Consider the following 13,315-nt stretch of genomic DNA (forward strand, 5'->3'; position numbering starts at 1 on the left):
TTCTCGTGAATATACCTAAAATTATATATTTTCTTAACTTAAAATTTTATGATACTTAAAATGACATATATAACACTACAAATAAATAAATTTATAGCCTTTTTAATCTCTCTATTCATTTTAATAAAAATATGATATTTGATCATTACTTGTACACATCATAATTTTTGATAATTTCTTAGTGTAAAAAGTGATATAATAGAAATAAGTTGTTATTATTTCTAGTTGTAGATTTGGAAATATTATGATTTTCAATGGAGTTATGAATTTTTGAAAAAAATAAAAACATGGGGCGGTGCGGTGCGGGTATGTACGAGTTTAAAGGTGGTGTGATTTTAAAATTTGAGGGTTTAGAAAAAACCCGCACTGCACGCACCATTGCCACCCCTACTTGAAATACTGTCACCCTGTTTTAGAATGAGATTGGTTGATGTTATAGTTCTTTATATATGTGTTTGAAACTCAGATGTCGTATAATTTTGTTGATGTATTTCGTGTTTATTCACGTGTCATCTGCCTTAAGTATTGTAATGACCCTTCAGGTCATTAGCCGTATTCTTGCTTATTTTGCTGATAGAGCTCCTCCATAGCCATCCCAAGTCATTAGTGACTTTATAGAATTGATAGTTCGGTTACCTGACGGTTCGTTTGTTTTTTAGAACCACTTTTATAATTGGAAGTCTTCGTCGATTTCAAACGGCCGCCGAACGAAATTTCAGTAAAATAATTTCGCATGCAAATCTCGACTGTGCCAACATCTATGTAAGATCAAATTTAGGATAGATAGACCCTTGGCTCAGATCCCATAGCACCGGAGCTCATTTCGACCAATTAGTCGAAAAGTTAAATATCGAAATATAGGGGTGTGTGACCCATAAGTAGTCTAAATGATCTCGTATGAAAAATTCGACTTCACCAACGCGTTCGGAATGTCGAATTTAGTGGGGTTACATAGTTTGTTTGTGAAAAACGAAGTCCAAATGAGTTCGGAAGGTCAAAAATAAATTTTGACCTTGCGGGTCCATCTAAAACCGTATAAAAAGGGGCTTTTGACATATTTTGAGCATTCTTCACCTCTATTAAAACCCTAGCATCCCTAAAAGAGTGGTGACTCAAAATTGGTCTTGTGGGTTGATTGGAAACTTAAACAACTTGTGTAATCCATCTTTTTACTACAAATTCAAGGTAAGAATTCCTCTAATTTGATATTAATTTCATTATTTCTTGACTCAAAACCCTAAATCATTGTGGGTCAATTGTATCCCCAAAAATTGAGTGTTTGACTCAAATTTCTTGAGGGTTTTTAACTCCCTAAAGATAATTAGTCTATGGTTGGTCTTGAAAACTCCTTTCCAAGGGTGAAACCTAATTGGGGTTTTGGTGTCTATTTGAAACCCATGGCACAATGATTCTATAATGGGTATTTTCATTATTATTGTAATGCTTACATTATATTGTTGATAGCATTACTTGTAGAAGAGGAAGCTTCTCGGAAAGAAAAGGAAAGCTCGTTGGTTCGTGAGTTGCTTGGATTCAAGGTAGGTTAGACTTACCCGTAGTATAGATTGAGCTTATTTGTAATGTAATCATTGATATCTTGCGAGATTGGGCGGGAAATTCAGACGATAGTTGATTAAATGGTAAACTTGGGATTTATTAATTCCTATAGGCCATGGATTTGTAAGGTATGATATTTTACCCTTAGCCTAGGACCTTGGTTAGCTTAATTGTGGTCTCATGACTAGTGTGTGAACATTATAGTTGTCTAAGTAGACATGAATGGTATACTTCTCTATCCTTAGGAGTGTATTGACCTATATAAAATGTCTAGATAGGAGATGACCTTGGTGTTGGGTTGTCTTAGGAAGAATACTTGAAGAAGATTTCTCCTATATGCTTAGTAAAGATTGATAAGCCCTTATGCTGTGACTTAGATAACCTAGCCTAAATCCGGGTAGACGTTTGTCTTGTAGAAGTGACTTTACTATTAGTGGGAGTTAGAAGTGGGACTTGACCCACCTTAAGCTTGAACTATGTAACTCCTTGGTAACCTAGATACTTGATGAGCATCTAAATTATGTTATTGAGATTATAAGGGTTAAACCCGGTTGTTGGTTTATGAATAAGGTTGATGGCTGAAAAATGTGTATTCTTGATTGTTGTCTTATTACCGTGTTATGGATAGCCAAGGAAATATGGTAATTGTGTATGTCATCTAGATACTCATGCCTATGCTTCTACTCACATGTCATGATGATGACTAGTAATAAAGTGTGATGGCTTATGAATCTTACATCTCTATTACTCGATTATTGTGAACTTCTGTACGTTTATTGATTTGGGGCCATTTATGTGTGTATGTTGTTGTCTTGGAAAATATTGATACAATGATGATGCCCAATAAATCCGGAGGAATTATTGATACTATGATGATGCTCGGTTAATCTGGAGGAATATGTGATATTATGATGCTGTCCGGTTTGAGTCCGGAGGAATATGTGATATTATGATGATGTCCGATTTGAGTACGGAGGAATATGTGATATTATGATGATGCCTGGTTCGAGTCTGGAGGAATATGTGATATTATGATGATGCCCGGTTTGAGTCCGGAGAAATATGTGATATTATGATGATGCCCGGTTCGAGTCCGAAGGAATGTGTGATATTATGATGATGCCCGTTTGAATCCGGAGGAATGTGTGATATTATGATGATGCTCAATGAATTCGGCGAAATATGTTGATATTGTGATGATGCCCGGTGAATCCGGAAAAGGTAAGAACATTTTGATTCCATGTGGAGCAAATTTACTTATATGCATTGGTATTTGTAAGGTTAGGCCGTGTGGGGCCAACCGCCTATGTGCTAGAATTATGAGGTCTCTATTGGTAAATTATTAATTATTTCTTGTTCCAAATCACTATATAAGAGGTGTGACCCTTTTTGATGCTAAACTAGCTACTAGAGAAAATTTATGCCTAATATTGAGTTAAGGCTTAGTGTTATATGTAAATTTGCATAAAAATTCAAGGGCTAACCTAATATATATACTTGACTTGAATAAGAGGTTATATTATGAAATATTGCCTAGTAAGGTGGTTTATGTTATAATTAGCTACTTCTAAAATATATGATTATTATTTGGAACCTAGAAGCCTAGTAAACTAGTTGGTGGACTTTACTCGATTAAAATATGGAAATTAGTCCTTAAGGCTGTGACATACTTGGTGATGATAGATCTAGTATTGCATGATGGATAGTTAAATTATCTCCTAATATGTGAAGTTGAGATGTCTTAATTGATAACTCATGTCATGATGATGCTAATTAAAGAATGGCCTTATGATATTGCAAAACAACAAGTTCGGGGGATACTTAAGACTAGTCAAAATTCAGATATACCATGAATAAAACGTGACAAGTTCAGGGAGGGAGTAATTGATACTTCTCTCAAAAGGAAAAGGAAGTAAAGAATGAGTGATAAATTCCTTCTTTAATACCCCCCCCCCCCCAAATTACTACCTTTTTCTCTTAGCACACCCCTTTAATATGTCAATCATTAAAGATGTATTTTTACTTTTTTTATCCTCATGTCCTAATAACTAAGCTATAATTATGGAGTATAAATCAAAAATTAATTTATTTAAAAAATTGAATTCATGAAACAGAAATAACTTTGGAGTGATATTAATGGGGAAAAAAGTGGACAGTTATATTAGGGAAAGGGTAAAAATCATTTTCTCCCCTCAAATTTACTTTAAAAATCAAACTCCCCCCTTAACTTTGAATAATAAGCATTCTCCCCCCTTTTACCTTGACAATATTTGTTTTAACCTTGATATTTGTGATATCTTCTTATATGGTTGCTGCACCTTCCTTTAGATATAAGAACCTTCTACCCTTATTATTGATGAAGATTTTTTATAGCTGGAACTTGACCTCTTAGCTTGTAATTCAGAACCTGATGTCTTCTTTTGGGCATACTTTGTAAATTTGTTGGTTGTGTGGGTTGTTGCTTTCTTTTCTGCACTGTTAGGATGTAAATGACTTAGCTTTCCCTTTTTCTTGCTTATGTTTGGTATGTGATATTTATGCATGTGAATTGATTTCTGTGCTCTTGATTACTCTGCTTTTGATTCGTAGATTCGACATTTGTGCTTTATCCATGCAAATCAATTCCTTGACCCTTCTTGTTAATTGTGAGAAATTGTTGTATTCCTTGCTATGTTGATTTTCCATAAACTCATTAGCAAGATGATCTGCAACCATGTTCCCTTCCCTAAAAGTATGTGTTATTTTTGCTCCTATGCATTGCATGATTTATGTGTTATTTTTGCTCCAATGCATTGCATGATTTGTCTAATATTCTCTATTGTATTCACTAATTCCCAAGGCACTCTCCACTGCTGCATAATCATTTTAATTAGACTTAGTGAATCAGACTCTATTATGATTTCCAATAGACCTTTTGTTTGACAGTATTTTAAGGCCTCTTCTATAGCTCTTGCCTCTGCCTCAGCTGATTCTTTAAGATCCGGCATACATAATTTCTCCCTCTCCATTCCTGATGCAAAATCCAATTGAAATCCACCCTAGATTTCCTCTACACACCCCATCAGTATTGTAACGCCCCGAAATCTGATTCCTCGGGATGCCACACGGTGCTCCGAACTACAAGTAGTCCTGAGCTAACCCTGGCTGCCTTTTCTAATTCTGAACCTCAAAATAGGAAAAATATAAATGAAAGATCATAATATATACAGAAAACTATCTGAATCATCTGGGTATATCTGAATCATACTAATCTCAAAAGTCTGATAAAGCAAATACTGAAAACCTGAGTACTAAAATAAAAATCTGCATACTAAATTTGATAGTCCAACAAGCCTCTACTATCTGAATATAGAGAGTCACTAGGACAGGCCCAAGCTGACTCAAACTATCTGAAATAAAATGAGAAACACCTGCTAATAAACTGAAAGTGTGAATAATTAAATCCCCGAACTATGAGGACTCACCAACTGCAGGAGTGTAGATGAGATGTTCGAAGATCACTCACGCAGCTGAGATTGAGCACCCGAACCTACATTATGAGATAATGTAGCACATAGACATATATATGGATTAGTACTTTGAGGATGTACCGAGTATATGGGGATGTATGCAATAAGTAAATAGTATCATCACAGTTTATGAAATCATGCATGCTAAATGTAAATGACTCACATAGGCTTGAGTAAATCTAAAAGCTGAAGATCATAATCAAGAATAGTAAAACATATAATATAAATCTTGTGAGCCATAACACTTAGTTCTAAAATCTGTACTCTGTTCTTGTTCTTAAATCATATCTAAAAAATTATTCTATAAGGGAATATATTCTTAACTGTTAGACTGTAGGGAGAATACTTTTAAAACTATCCTGAAAATCTTTACTGTTAGGGAGGTTCTCTTAACCAACATAAACCATGTGAGCTACATGGAGTCTAACGTCTTGACCTTCTAAAGAGGAAACCTCACGTTGGGGAGAGGTGTCATACTCTTGCCAGGGAGTATAACCTAATCCAGGTGATCGATCACAAGCTAAATCTGTCATCCATATAAATGAGAATAATCTGAGTCTGTACCTACGTTGGCTACGTAGTTCTGTGGAAGATAGGGCACGCTGATCCCACACTTCCCGCTCGATGCTAAATACTACTCCCTCTTAAATCTGTATACTCAAACCATTGAAAATCCACTTTTAAAACTAGCATAAGGATTTATACGAAAACCAATTATGCATTTATCTAAGTAAATCTGAGTTCGGTAAACTGTAACAATTTGTAAAGTGGATTCCAAAGCTAAACAATGATCGAAAGATCAAAGTTTTACAAAAAACCTGTAAATAATCTTCTCATAAGATGCTTAAATCATCATCTTTCTTGAAATAATAACATTCAATCTTGGGACAAATAAATATTAAATCATCATCTTTTTTGTTAGAGAATATGAATAATAAATATTGAATTGGAGGCCGTTTTGAAACACGCACATAAAGTTTTGCTAAAAACGATATTTCCTCCCTCTCCTCTGCGAGATTGCTATAGGATTTAATGCAAATAGTTTTAGCGGATATGACAACCTTTAGACTTCTGCACCAAGCAAATAGTGAAGAAATCCTATTGGAAAACATGAAATCTAAAACTTGATATTTTGTGGGGAAGAAAAGTTTATTTGCACGAAGTTAAGAAGAAAGAAAAAATTATACTTGCAAAACAACACTTGAAGAGTTTATATAGTTAAACTTTTAACCAACACACCTTTTCATAAGTGACCTGTCAGTAAAAAACACATCCTTTGAGACACGCCCTTTCAACAAAAGACATATCGTCTCAATAAAAGTCATACTCTTTCAATAAGAGACACACCCTTTAAATAAATGACACACCTTTTCACCAAAATATTAATTATTTATTTAAACAATTACTAACATAAAGCTAGTATCACTAATTGTTGAGATGAATTTGTAAGCTATGCATACTCTCTATGGAAGTGTGTTGATTGGAGTATTACAAGGTTTCACATCATATTGTGTTTTGTATGACATTTATGTATGATTGTTTCACCCTACTTGTATTCTATTATGTGAAAAATTTACCCTTTTATCTTTCTATGTTTATGTTTGTAGGTATTGTATTAGTGCATCCTGCAGCTACTGCTACTCTTTTTAATTTTTCCCTTTTTCTGTTCATCTATAATTTTCAACTCAGTCTCCGCTTTTAACTTTTGTTCTTGCTCATTGGAATTGACTCATTTTTGTTTCTTTGTGATGTACAACAAGGATAAACGAAGACTAGGTACTAATCAGGAGTATTATTGTGGTCAATAACTCTCCTCGAGTTTGGAAAACCATCAGCACCCCTAAATTTATTTTTATTCCTATCATTTACTTGCATGAAAATTGTACCTGTTATGATCACACAGTTTTAAGCAAACCACAAGTAAAAGAAAAATAAGATAAAAACTCACTGATTTACGGGAAAAACTACGAGTAGTGGCAGAGGAATTTCACTATGATGGATGAACAATACAATGAGGAGAATGACGTATTTAAAACATCCAAAACCGACCCACTAAATGCACTTATAATACGTGCATACAAATAAGGATAACTTACATAAATTCTTGAATCTTTAAGAGGGTGTTTGGATAGGATTAAAATCTGGTCAAACTGGATTTTAATCACTTTTTAAATCTTTTTAGGTATTTGGTAAAATTAAAAAGAGCTTAAAAAAAAAAAGCAAAAAGTAGATTAAAAAAAGCAAAAATTGAGAAGTTGGATACCCCCAACTTTTTACTTTTTAGATTAAAATTTTTTTAGGGTTGACCAATACATTTATCTTCTTATTCCTTACATTTTCTTCTAATTCTAATAATACCCTAAACTTTGTAGCCCTTATTGATTTTTCTTTCTTTTTCTTTTTACCGCTTTTTTTCATCTTTTTCCTCCAGTTTTCTCTTCATCTTTCTCCTTTATTTTCAGAGAATCCATCATTACATAAGAAAACACTCAAAAATTTAATCATCAAATCGAGCTTGTGGTAAGTTCTTCTTTATCCGTTCGTATAGAATCTTTGCATGTTATTTAAATTTTAAAAATTGATTCTTTTTAATATTTTGTTTCATTCCTAAAAATTTTATGTTGTTTACAAGCTTACAATATTACAATATAATATTATATTTATATAAGAAATATCTTAAAATTTTTATTTTTTAATATTTAAAAATAAAAAAATAACTTATATTTATAAATTGACCTGGCATAATCACTTTACGTTGAAAGTGTATTTAAATAAAAATTATTTTTGAAGTATTAGAATTAAAAATCGTAAATAATTCGCGTTATTATGTGTTAACAGCTTTAAGGATATTTAAGTCATTTTGACAACAAAAATGTGATTGACAACACTTGTTTACCAAACACATCAACAGATTTTTTTCGGTTTCAGCACTTCTAGCTAAACACTTATCTGCTTAATTTAAAAGCACTTATTTTAAGCTTTTAATCACTTAAGCTAAAAAGTAATTTTTTTAATCCTATCCAAATGGGCTCTAAGTAATATTACATAAAATTCTGATTATTTTGTTAATACATTTTATCCCGGTTTTTGAAATGGTGATATATATGTTATACGGTAATACATATAAAAAATTAATACATTTGAAACTGACAAAGATATTTATTTAAGGAAATAATAGATTCTCTTTTATTCATTGTATTCTATTATTTAAGGAAAAATATCTATTTTTTCTCATTTTTTAGATTTAATTTAGGTGTTTTAATTATGTTTCTCTTTTTTCATCTTTAATTATGGAAAATATGTTTTTTTTCGTCTTTTTTCGTCTTTAATTTAGTTTGTTTTTGTTAGATTTAATTTTAATTATGTTTTAATTCTGTTTTTAGTCTTTTTTTTTTTAAAATATTACTCCCTCCGTCTCAAATTATGTGTCATCATTTTCTTTTTAGTCCGTCCCAAAATAAGTGTCGTCATTCCTTATTGGGCAACTTTTTAAAAACACAATTACCCTTTTACCCTTATTGGTCCCACTTAATTAAAAAAAGATATTGACACATTTTTTGATAAAGGATAATTTGTTAAACTTTACCAAGTCTTCCCTTTTTTCTTAAACTCTGTACTCGGTCAAATGGTGACACATAAAATGAGACGGAGGGAGTATTACTTTTGTTTCCTACACTGACTATACCATTACCTTTCATTAATAGCATAAGAATCACCCCATAATTGAAATAATAATTGTATCTACCATATGAATCACCATAATAACATATATATCACCCATTAATGTCATACGAATCACCCAATAATTGAAATAAATAATTGTATCTACCATATGAATCACTATAATACCATATATATGAATCACCCAATAATTGAAATAAATAATTGCATCTACCATATGAATCACCAGAATACCATATATATATGAATCACCCAATAATTGAATTAAATAATTGTATTTACCATATGAATCACCATAATACCATATATATCACCCTTTAATATCATATGAATCACCCAATAATTGAAATAAATAGTTGTATCTAACATATGAACTACCATAATACAATATGTATCACCCATTAATATCATATCTATCACCCGTTAAAATCATACAAAATATATCTAGCGTATGAATCACCATAATACCCATATAATGATATCATATTTATCATTCATATGAATCAGCATTAAAAGAATCAACATGTATGAATAGCTAAATAAATTTATATATGTATCAATAGATTTTTTTTTCAAAAAAAAAATGGGAGAAATTTTAGAGAGCAAAAAAAAAGTTGCATGCGTTAATAGAGGAGAAAAAATCAGGAAGAAAGATAATTTAAGTGTTAATGGAGGAGAAAAAATCAGGAAGGAAGATGATTTAATTATAGATAATTAGGAAGATATTTTAAGGAAGGAAATTTTTGGAAAAAAAAATAATTTGAATGAGTTAATGGTGGAGTAAAAATAGGATGTGGGTTTTTGTTGTTATTTATCAAGAGTAAATTTGAAAATTGAGATTTTATGTAAATTTTTAAAAAGTAAGGGGTATTAGGTAATATAGTCTCTTAAGTATGGGATTTGTGTAATTTTTTCATCGAAGGCCCAAACACGTACAGGTCCTATCGGCCCGATACCTATGCTACTACCATAGACCCCACAAAAAATCACAAACATGGGTTGCACCGCGAACTTTTCAGGGCCTAATCAATAGAATTTGGGTCATGAACTCCAACAATCTCCACCTTAACACGAATTATAATTCAGAACTCAAATCCATTTCGACCAAACTCTCCACCTCTTCCACAAAAGCCTTTAAGGACACATCTTAACTGCTGACACCAACCAAGTCCATCAATGCTCAAACTTGGCACTTGGTAGTGTCTTCGTCATCATATCAGCAGGGTTATCATGGGTACTAATCTTGCTTACCACAATATCACCACGAGCAATAATTTCACATACAAAATAATACTGAATATCGATGTGCTTTGTCCCCTCGTGAAACATCTGACCTTTTGTAAGGAAGATAGCATTATGACTATCGCAAAAGACCATAGTAATCTGTAAGTGTTTGCTAAGTTCACCAAACAGACCTTTCAACCAAATAGCTTCCTTGCAAGCCTCTGTAATAGTCATATACTCTGCCTCAGTAGTTGACAAAGCAGCCGTAGTTTGTAAAGTAACTTTCCAACCTATAGCACAACTACTAATGGTGAAAACATAGACTGTAAGGGATCTCCTTTTACAAGGTCTCCTGGAAAATTAGAATCAACATATCCGATTACTCCATCTTTATTCTACCAAACTGCAAACAAACATCAGTAGATCCATATAAATATTTGAAAATCCACTGAACTGCTTTCCAATGTTCTTTACTAGGATTTTGCCATGTATCTACTAACTACATTAATGCATATGATAAATTTGGTCGGAACACATCATTGCATACATAAAAGACCCGACAATACTAGAGTATGGAACTCAAGACATATAGTCACTCTCATCATCAGTCTTTAGAGATAACGTGGCCGAGAGTTTGAAATGAGCTACCAATGAAGTATTGGCGGGTTTGGAATTTTGCATATTGAACTTGTGAATCACTTTCTCAAAATACCTTTTCTGACTCAAGTATAAATTACACTTCTCTTTATCCCTCAGATTTTCATGCCAAGAATTTTTTTTGTTGCTCCTAGATCATTCATCTCAAACTCCTTGCTAAGCTGGGTTTTGACTCTTATTATTTCTCTTATATCCTTTGTTGCAATTAAAATATCCTCAACATACAAGAGAAGATACACGAATGAACCATTATTTATCTCCTTGAAATAGACACAACTATCATAACTCTTCCTAAACATACGTGAAATCATAAAAGAGTCAAACCTTTCATACCACTGTCTGGGCGACTGTTTTATGCCATAAAGAGACTTTTTTAGCAAACATACATAGTCCTCCTTTCCAGAGCCTACAAAACCCTCTGGACGGTGCATATAGATGTCCTCCTCAAGTTTTTCATGTAAGAATACAGTTTTGACATCCAACTTCTCAAGCTCAAGATTATGCATGGCCACAATATCAAACAAGGCTTGAATCGAACTATGCTTTACAGCTGGTGAAAACAAAAATTTGTGAAGTCAACACCTGGAATCTGACTGTAACCTTTAGCAACTAGTCTTGCTTTGTACCTAGCATCTTCAACTCCCGATGTTCCTTATTTATTTTTAAATACTCACTTGCAATGGACTGCTTTATTATCTTTAGGCAAACTCACCCATGTGTCATTCTTATGAAGTGATTCGATCTCCTCTTATATAGCAATCATCCATCGGTCGAAATCATCACAACTAACTGCCTCTGAGTAAGAAGAAGGTTCTTCAACGGATCAATACCTTATACTACATTTAATGCATAGGCAACCAAATTAGCTTCAACATACTTCTGAGGAGGTCGAATATCTCTCCTAGTCCTGTCTTTAGCAATAGAATATTGTGGTGTCACTGGTACTGAAGGAGAAATAGTATCACTCCGTATCTCTAGGATAGACTAAGAAATAGGCATTGGTGTAGACTCTTCTCCAATTTAGAATTCAACGTGGATGATTGACTCTTGCTAATTCATGTCATTAAGCTCATCTGAGGGTGAAGCACTAGATTCAGGGGAAGCCTAAAGCATAGCAATTTCATCTAACACAATATCCCTGCTAATTATAACCTTTCTGTTTTCTGGACACCAACAACTTATAACCTTTAACACCAGACTTATAACCCATAAATAAGCACTTGACAGATCTAGGTTCTAACTTGCCATTATCAACATGAGCATAAGAAGGACATCCAAATATGCTCAAATTAGAGTAACTAGCAGGAGTACTGGATCATATCTTTTGTGGAGTCTTTTTGTCAATCACAACTGAAGGAAAGTGGTTAATAAGAAAATAGGTCGTGGAAGCAACTTCGGCCCAAAAAGACTTGGGTAAACCAGCATTAGAGAGCATACAACGCACCTTCTCCATTATAGTCCTATTCATTCGTTCGGCCATACCATTCTGCTGCAGAGTATGACAAACTGTCAAGTGCTTCACAATTCCTTCTGACTTGCACGAAACATTAAATTCATCAGAACAGAACTCTAAACCATTATCAGTCTGTAAGTGTTTTACCTGCTTCCCTATTTGCTTTTTAATCAGTCTTCCACTCCTTGAAAATAGTCGACACATCATTCTTTTGTTTTAGGAAGAACACCTAAAATTTTCTGGAATAGTCATCAATAATAGTCAATATGTAATTGGCACCTCCTTTAGAAGGTACCCTAGAAGGACCCCAGAGATCAGAATGAATGTAATCAAGTGTGTATTTAGTTGAGTGGATACCTTTAGTGAATCTGACTATCTTCTACTTCCCAAAAATACAGTGCTCACAGAATTCTAACTTGGTAATACTCTGGCCATCAAGAAGTCCTCTCCTGCTTTGTTCAGCCATCCCATTTTCACTCATATGTCCCAAATGTATATGCCAAAGTTTAGCAACATCACTATCTGATAGAGAGAAAGTAGAAATAGCTGCATCATCTGTAACCATAGAGCCTTGTAAGAAGTACAAATTAACAGTCTTTCTCTGTCCCTTTATCACAACAAGAGCACCTTTAGTAACCTTTAGGACTCCACCTTCATCAGTGTACTTATATCCGTTCGAAACAAGGGTACTCAAGGAAATAAGATTTTTCTTTAGGTTTGGGACATGCCGCCCATCACCAATTGTCCTCACAACCCTATCAAATATCTTGATCCTGATTGTTCCAATGCCAACTATCTTACGAGGTGCATTATTTCCCATCAATACAACACCTTTAGGGACTGTTTCATATGTTGTAAACCAATTCTGATTGCGACATATATGAAATGTGCAAGATGAATCAAGAATCCAATCCTCACGGGTTGGTTACCATCAGAAACTACTAAAATTTCTCCATCACTACCTCCATCTTCAACAAAACTGGCTTCACCAAACTTCTCTGGTTGGTTTTCCTTTGGTTTTGCAGCTTTTCTTTTATCTCTTTTCTGTAACTTATAACACTCAGATTTAATATGACCCTTCTTCTTGCAGTAATTACAGGTTTTGTTTCTATTTTTGGATTTTGACCTATTCCTATCATCACCCCAAAGTTCCTCTCACGAGTCCTTCCTCGAATAATGAGACTATCTCCTTCGGTCTCCAACCCATTCGTAAGATGCTTCATCTTCTTCTTAG

This window comes from Capsicum annuum, chromosome 12, assembly GCF_002878395.1.
Source record: "Capsicum annuum cultivar UCD-10X-F1 chromosome 12, UCD10Xv1.1, whole genome shotgun sequence".
NCBI classification, from domain to species: Eukaryota; Viridiplantae; Streptophyta; class Magnoliopsida; order Solanales; family Solanaceae; genus Capsicum; species Capsicum annuum.